Consider the following 9,366-nt stretch of genomic DNA (forward strand, 5'->3'; position numbering starts at 1 on the left):
GCTCTTGGTTTTTGGTATGGATTCATACTATTGTCTGGGGTCACTTGGTTTCAGGCCGAAGGATTTCATGTAAGGCAAGTCTACTAGCTACAAATTCTTTTTGTTTATGTGGGAATACATTTATTTTACCTTTCTGTGTGAAAGTTCCTTATATGTAAGATTCTCGATTGGCAGTTTTTTTTCTTTTAGCACTTTGAGCATGATATCTCACTGCCTTTTGGCCTCCACTCTTTATGTTGTTTCTCATGGGATGTCAGCCATTAAACCTAGTGGGGTTTCCTTCTACATGACAAGTGATTTTTATGTTGCTGTTATCAAATTCTTTTTTTTTTTTTCCTGCTTTTCTTGTTACCTGATCTCTCCTACCCATTCTTACTATGATATATCTGGGTGTAGATCTGTTTATGTTTATCCTCGTTGGAGTTTGTTGTGCTTCTTAGATATATAGATTAATATTTCATCAAATGTGGCATGTTTCTGGTCATTCCTTTTTAAATTTTTTTTTCTCCTTCTCCTCTTTCTGGTGCTACCATTATTCAAATGTTAGGACACTCATTTTTAAGATTGTATTTATTTGAGAAAAAGAGAGAGAGAGAGAAAACCAGGGCAGGGGGAGGGGCAAAGGGAGAAGCAGGCTTCCTGCTGAGCAGGGAGCCCGATGTGGGGCTCGATCCCAGGATTCTAAGATCACGATCTGAGCCAAAGGCAGACACTTAACCAGCTGAGCCAGCCAGGTGCCCCTTGTTAAGGCACTTGATAGTGTCCCATATTTCTCCGATCCTGTGCTCATTTTTTCCCCTTTCTACCCTCTCCACCCCCTGCTTGTTTCTGTTGTTGTTTGCCTTATTTGTTTAATGACTTGACTATGCGTTGTTGTTTTTTTTTTTTTTTTAAATCACCTCTATTACTCCATGCACTGTGAAGCCTAGGAAGTAGCTTCTCAGAGAACTGAAATTCTGGGCATGTGCACATCATCCTGGGTTGACAGTGATGTAACAGGACTCTCTTGGGTGGTCTCTTTCCTTGATCTCTCTGCTAAGCTCTGCCTCACAAACACCCTAGCTGTTAGGTCCACTAATTCCTGGGTGATTGCTTCATTGTTTTTGACAATGCCCTGGGGCATAAGTTGCTCCACATCTGGTTCAGTTAAGTTTGGACCCCTTTGCTGGCATTGTTTTGAAGTCAGCTATGAGATTTGTTCTGATCCTAGGAGGGTTTTTGGCTGTCTCTTTCCATGGTTCCGTCTGAAAAACTAGCTAGTGATTTAACTTGTTACCCTGATACAGTTAATATTCTCCTCTTAATTGTCACCAAAATCTCCATTATTTTCCAGAGCAGCCTCAGGCTTGAACTTCCCCCACACTCTGTTACTAATAAAGTTAATCCTTGCAGGGAAAGTTGTGGTGCTCTTTGCTCTTACCGTCTGTCCTAGGCAAAATATTTATGTCACAGTTCTTGAGCTGTGGGTGGGGTCAGCAGCTTGTTTCTTAATGCAGTGACCCTCTGTTTTGCAAATAGGGCTCTGGGTAAGGACAGTAGCCTCCCATCTTTGTGGCTTGCCTCTCCCAGAATGTAGTTTCAAGATGGAACTACTGCTGTATGAGTGAGCTGGGTCAAAGGTGATCAAGACCCCAGTATTCTCAGCTTGCTCTATCTGGTGTTGAACCTCTGGTCTGTAAGTGGGGGCTTTGGAAGGAAGGGACCTATAATCCTCAGGTGCTTAGCCTCTGCAACCTTTTTAGTATCCCTTGATTGGGAATTGAGGGGAGCCCTGCTTCCTGGTCATCCCCACCAAGGGTGGAGATTTAATCATGCTAAGCCTGGAGCAGGGGAAGGGAAAGAGTGGGTTCATGGTTTAAATTCCAAATACTCTAACTATCCTTACTGAGATTTTCTTGAATAAATATTTCTTCTTTTGCTGTATGTCCTTAGAAAAATTTTCAGACTTTTAGATTTCTTTTTTTCCCCAGTTCTATCAGTTATGGTTGTTTTGGTGAGAAGCAGGTCTGTGAAGCTCTACATGTCATTCTGGATGTAATTTTCTCTCATTTACAATAGTGTATTACTTGAAATGTCTGGCTGTCATTTCCCTTTTGGAATTTGCACTCGAATAATATTTTCCAGAATTTTGTGTCAAATATCATCATTGTGATTGAGGGTAGACTCGTGGTTTTTGGTAAAATTTATTAAAATGAAAATGACCTTGATGTAAAAATATTAGGCATTAACTTATGGAATTAACTACCATGAGATTTTATTTCTCTAACCAACTAATTAAAAGCAATTAGCTAACATATGCTGATGATTTTCAAGTCTTAACTCTACAAACTTTATCCCAAGGTGGCATGTGCATAAATAGACTCCTGAATAAATCTCATTTTCCTTGGAATCTTCATTTTTTTAAGAACATACTGATATAGCAAATATTTCTATGATAAAAAGCAACCCATATTTAGTTAATTAAATTAATTAAATTTAGTTAAATTAATTAAATTTAATTAATAGTATAAAACATTATGGAAAATGTGAGCTATTGTACACTGATGAGGTAACGCAAATCCTAAGGATATGCACAGGGAACCATTCTTTCCTTCCTTTCTATGTTCCCTTCCTTTGTTTACAGTTGTTTCCGGTGCTAGTTTTGTGTGAAACTCTTAACTGGCAGTCACTGAGAGTAAGGTGGTGAAATATGACACTTCAAACATTTTTAAGAAAGATAAAAACAACATAGAAGGATTTTATTTTATTTTTTTTTTTTTATTTTATTTTTTTTAATTTATTTATTTGTTAGAGAGTGAGCGAGCACAGGCAGACAGAGTGGTAGGCAGAGGCAGAGGGAGAAGCAGGCTCCCCGCGGAGCAAGGAGCCCGATGTGGGACTCGATCCCAGGACGCTGGGATCATGACCTGAGCCGAAGGCAGCTGCTTAACCAACTGAGCCACCCAGGCGTCCCCATAGAAGGATTTTAAATTGGAAATTTTGTGTTGTATCAGGCTTAGATAATGTTTTATTAAAGCATACTAGAAGTTTTATACTTAAGGTTGTAAAGGAATGCCCATTATCAAGTTTTAAGAAACTTTTCAATGAATCTGTATAAGCTGCCTTATAAGGCTTTTGTCCTCCCTCCTTTCGCTTGGAACACTATAGTTTTAGTGAGTCAATAGAACTTAAGAAATTTCTTAGAGCTGCTCCAAAGACCTAATATCCTTGTTTTACTGCCTTTGGGTCTGATTCATTTTCAGAATAACCCTACTGCATAATTCCTTTGATAAACTTTAATTGCTTTCAAATTATATTGGAATTCAGTCAGCCTCAGTAGGAATTTTCCTGTGAAATTGTATTAGAATCTGGCCCAAAGGGATTTTCTTAAAATGCAGATTAAAGTCCATACATTGCATGAAAAACACTTTATCTTTTATAACATAGAGATGCTTCTTTATCATATAAAGGAGATCTACAGTATTATTGTAGCACAAGACTGAGATGAAAACTGATCCCTTGAAATTTCAGTCATATTAAATAAATTTCCTTATGAATACTTTTTTGAACAAATCTCATTTGAATGAAACGATCTTGGTATAGAAAAAGTCCTGTAATATATGTGATTTCTTCCCCCCCCCCCTTTTTTCTACTCACACATTATTTTCATATGAAATGGTTCCAAATATTCAATAAATATATTTGAGGCATTATTTAAAAAATTCACATGCAAGTCTAGGGAAGTGTTTTATGATGGCTTTGCAGAAAGGAACTTGCCTCTGCCTGTAGGCTCAGTAGTCAAGAAGGCCAAGCCAGAAATGTGAAGCCGTCTGGAAAAAACAAGAGACCAGGTAGGAGAAACCTATGATTCCACAGGTTTTTATTTTCTAGGTCCCAACGAAGGAAATGTACACACAGTTCTTGTAGGTAGATTGGTCTTCCCAGGAAAAGAAATTAATACTTCCGAGCACCAAGGAGGTGATTTTCTCATTTATGTAAGTGGGAGAAAACATCCCAAGTGGTATTCTGCTGTGTGGGACAAGGAGCAGGTGAGCAGTTAGCTCCAAGGAACGGTACATCACACTGAGGTTAGGACCGCTATTACTGCCAGTCCTTGCACAAAACCACATATTTGAAAACATCCCGCAGACATTGATTACACCTATTATTTCTCACTGCAGTTCTGACCCTTGGGTTCTAGCCTTGTGTCCCTCTGTTCTCAGAGCCCCTTGAGACTATAGGATACATTGTTGCTAACTTAACATCTTTGGCAGGATTACATGTGTTTTCACTACTACCCTTGGAGAAGTTTTCTTTCTTCTGGGTTACTGACAACTGGTCTATATTTTTACATTCTTGCACATTTGTATTAAATATCTTTTTCTCATTGTAATTTCTATACTATAGGAGTTAGTTCAAAGGAGGTAGACAATATTGAAGCCAGAAAAAACTTTTTTTTCTTTCTAAATCACCTTTTAAAAACTATTGAGAGACGATGACATAATTGATTTCTGGAGTTTCTTAATTCTGTCCTCTGATTTTGCCAAGGGAAAATTTCCTTTCCTTATTTTTGACCAGAAAGAAAAAAAAAATGTGTCAAGGACCTATGGTCAAACCTCTCCATCTGACAAATTATTTGTATTTTTGATCTCCTTTAGACTCTTTTCAGTGCGTTGCACAATACTTTTAAGAAAACAGACTTGCTTCAACAGCATTAGTTCCCAGCATTACTGTGTGAGGTAGGAGAATTAGGAATCAGAATCTATGATATATCTCTTCCAGCTGATGTGTGGAAAGGAAACCCTAACATAGCCAAATGGAGAGAAAATTAGGGCCTGCACCTAGAAAGTGATATATAATAAGAGCGCACACCTGGGGCAGGTGCATGAATGAAAGGAGATATGAAGATGTCACAAAAAGAACAAAAAATTTCAGTGAAGCCAGACCCACCAGAAAGTAATGGCTGTAATAGATACAGGTCAGTACCTTAGATGATTCAAAGTGGTATTCATAACACCATTCTCTGAGCAAAGTTTTTAATTGACTCCAAGTTATGTGCTCTCCTCATGTCAGGCGTTCCGATGGGCAGGCGTTCTAGAAGATTCCAGGCATAGACTGAAGCCAGACTCTTTGATTTGAATTCTGAGTCTGAGTCCTGCCAGTGATGTGTGACCTTGGGCCACGGACTTAATCACATTGGGTCTCAGCTTCTTCTTCTTTGGATCTCAAGATTAAATCTTAAGCTCTTCTTTTTTGGGACATCTGAATTAAGTATTTGCTGTTATTACTCCATCACTTACAGGAATGTCTAAGACATTAGAGAAGCCCTTTTACAATATAGTTGTCTTAACCGTGTATAAAAGTTGTATTCACTTGAGCAACAACTGTTGATTGTGCAGTTTTATAAGTCCCAGGCATTGTGTGAGGTGACGGGGATATAGTGAGGAATGGACCAGAGCAATCTCCACTTTTCTGGAATGACAGGTGTTAAGCGGGTAGGCTGCCTGGTGACCTCAGCTTGCCCACCCACCCTACACACTTTCTGGAGACTTTGCAATGTACGCACCTCTGCACTCAGTCTCTCAGCGTATCCAAGACTGCATAGATCACCTCAGATCTCATTTCATGTCCAAGACGCCTGATATCCAGTTCCAGTCTTTCATTCCTCAGTCAAAACACTGAGAAGTAGGTTTTCTCTAACCTTTAATGACCCAATGGCAAAATACCAAACAAGTTTTCATGATACTGAGTACAATATAAAGATCGAAGAACTGTAACTGTCTGGTGTTTCAATTGCCTTACCTTGTTAATGACATGTATTAACTCTGTCATGAGATTGGAATGGACCATCCTTATGGTTCTGTGCTTTCCTTGTGATGGCTGGCAGGTCTGCATGTCCATGGATGAAAGAGGCACTTCATATCACCAGTGCCCAAGAGCCCAGGGCTTTTGGAACAGGACTGCCCAACACTATCCCCTTCCTTCTCTTCATCACTCACTTTTGCCTTTTTGCAAGGATCATCGGTTTTGTGCCCACTGGCTCTCCCTGGGCTTCCACATGGATAGTCATGGACCTCCCACTGTGGCACATGTCAGTTAGTCACTCCCATACTGAGAGAGGAATATCACTCACCAAGGCAAAATCTCCTGAGAAGTTCCTCATCATTTTTCTTCTCCCCACATCCTGGGTACTAAAAGCAGCTATAGTCCACAACTAGGTGCCCGAATATCAAATTACGTGAAAGAAGATGATGAAATGCTTTGCGAAGGATGAGTGAAGCCCTACTGTGAAATGAAGAGTAAATAGGTTTACTTAATTTTATATGTTATTGTCTGTTGATACAGAAAAATAATTTAAAAAGCTGACTATGACTGCGTCTTGTACGGTCAGACAGAGTTTCAGAGTCTCTGAGGGACCCTCTCTTAGAGATGTACATGTAGGCATGTAGGTATGTCCCACTTGGAGGGAGGGCACAGAAGAGTGTGACAAAGGGGAGCTCCTCTTGGTAAGGAATGCTCTGGGGTACAGTTGACACTATTTCCATAAAGAGCTGGGGTCCTTCTGGGAAGGGAAGGAGGTAAGACTCTCAAGTGAGTTTGAAAGTTAGGGGAACCTGTGGGAGTTCACTGCTTGGGAAGGGCCCCCTGAGGCCCAGTAAAGCAAGATACCACATGGGAGGGGCAGGCCTATTTGGTGATGATATCCCATGAAATAGCCTAAGGGTTGTGGGCTTGGACTGGTGGCAGTATTTTGGGGGCTGAGGCTGGAATCTTCTCTGGTTGGAAAAAGTAACTTTCTCCTTGGAACCTGACTGGAATCTTATCTCCCAAATTCTCTCACAACACACCAGACTTTCCAGGCAACAACATGAAATCCAGGTAGCACGGGGCAATATTTTTTTAATAAATTCCCAGGTTTGTGTATGCTAGATAATGGTTAAGTTAAGAATTTTTAGCTTGTCTTATCTCAAATGGAAGTAGAGTATTTAATTTCCAAGAACCACTTAGGTGAGAAAGAGTTGAAAACTCTGGGAAGGTAAGTGGACTTGTTATCTGGAGAACTTCCTACATTCACTAAATGTCAACACTCATTGCTTTCGCTTTCAGGGGAGTCCGCGTTTGTTTCTTCCTTCTGTGGTCTGTTCATTGCCCACATTAATGAGGCCTCTCTTGGGGCCAGAATGGGTGAATGAAAGTAAGCTCCTCGATTGGCCACCTACATTGATAAATCATACTTCTTCACAATGATAGAGCACCAAAGACAAACAATTGCAGTGCAGACCGTTTGTTTCATCTTGGTGTGTGCAAAAAAAATGAATAAGTCTTCACAGAGGTAGATTTTCAGTTGCCCTTCATCCATCAAAAAAAATACACAACGCTAACAGAACTTTACTGTTTCTGACTGAAAACACTCTAGCAAGAGAATCTGGAGCAGATAAAATAGAGTCATTTGGTTCCTGTAAACTCAAAGCTACAGAATTTGATCTAGTTCTATCTAGTACATTTTAATTTTAGTAGCTTTGTGTTAGCTGGGTTTCAGACAAGGTTCTAACAAAAAAAAATCAGCAATTACTGAATTATTGAATTGCATAGTTAGGAAATGGGCAAGGTCCTTTGCAGTAGCACATTGAGTACAGAATTAAGTGACAAGGAGACTTGAGGGTCACTCTGGGACTGAAAGTCTCATTCAGTTACACAATGGACAAGTCCCTTCTTGGACAGGATGTCGGTTTGTGGGAGGTGATCCAGAGTATAAGTGTGAGTTAACAGTAGTCCTTTTAATTCCATTCTCCCGTATTTCTAATTTATCCAACCCTATTGGAACACTACCTTACTGTGTTCCTTTATACATTTCTATCACAGAACCCCAATATATGATATCACCATTGATAAATTTTCTCAGTTTATACATTCTACTTATTTCCATGCCCACTCTCTAGTCAGGACCAGTGAAATTTATGTAACAATATATTATTATATGCTTCTCAATTTCAACCCATCAGAAATATTTAACAATACCTTATGTAATACTGTAAAACTACTCCTAAAGGAAATTATTTTGTTGAATGCATTTAATTAATGCATTATCTTTTTTTTTTTTTTAAAAGATAAGGAGCTTTCTAGAGAGCAGTCCCACTGATAGGGGTCCCTAACAGATTGGGGTAAGAGCTACTGCTCACTGAAATGCCTCCTGGGATGATGGCCAAATTCACTTTGAAGCCGAAGACAGGATAAAATAATGTTTACATGTTTGGGGGGTCAGACAAGCCCATTATGATGATTTTGCTTAATGCTTGTCATATAGTCTATAGTTTTCTTAATATCATGCATGTCCTGATGCAGATTTTATGCTTCAGCGAGCAGGCATCTCTGGTCACAAATGCAAGGGCTGTTGCACAGTAGAAAGGGTATATACAAGATGGTTATGATGGCCTCGGAAACATAGTCAAAGCCAAGTGCAGTAATTAGACGCCTCCTTCTATTTGTTTCTCTTTTGCTGTTGTTGTAATTAAACATGATTGGTAACATCTGACATTTCTCCTGCGGCAGGGAGGCAGCGTGCAAGGGTATCATTTATGTATTTCACGAATACTTACTGAGTTCTTAGTGTGTGTCTGTTAGTGCCCTGTGCTAAGGGAGATACACTACTTGCCTGAAGTACACCCAAATAATTCCGAGCCTCTTCTAAAGCCAGATGGATGGCACAAAATATATGTTCAAAAAAGAAAAAAGGAACATTCTGAAGTGAGCAGGGACTGTTTCATGGGGAGGGTGGATTTGGACTTGAAAGTTGGAGAGGAAGGTTAGAGAGGCAGGTGAGGAGAAGGCCTCCTGCTCCGTAGACCAGTAGGAAGAGAGGTGTGAGGAGGGTGGGTGCAATACAGAGCTGGTGATGGACCATTTTAGCTGAATCTAAATATAGGCAAGAAGAGTGGAGAACTACTACAATCAAAGGCAGGTGAAGGAATCACAGTGAGTACTTTGAGAGCTAAGTTAGGAAGTTTGACCTTTATCTACCAGAGATCGTTGATTCATTATGCGAGTTAATTGCAAGCACGTAAGAAGCATGCACCATGACAGACACTGGAGATGCTGGAGGATAAATGATACAGAGCCAGCAACGAGGCCCAGAAGCATTTTGAACAGGGGGTTGAAGTTTCTGGAGATTATGCTCCCACGTTATTCGTGGCGGTCTGGAAGGGGGGACCCTGGGGGCTGGCAGGCCTGTTGCCCAGAGATGTGGGCAGGCAGAGACTGATCAGGGCCAAGAAGCAAGATGGAGAAGCAGATGGGGCAGGGGCCTGCTTTACCTCCTGGCTTGAGCACTGGGGTCTGAGTCTGCCTCCTTACTTGTACAAGCTCTTCTCCCCATGAGTCACTCATCTG

Source organism: Martes martes (genome assembly GCF_963455335.1).
Source record: "Martes martes genome assembly, chromosome: 4".
Taxonomy (NCBI): domain Eukaryota; kingdom Metazoa; phylum Chordata; class Mammalia; order Carnivora; family Mustelidae; genus Martes; species Martes martes.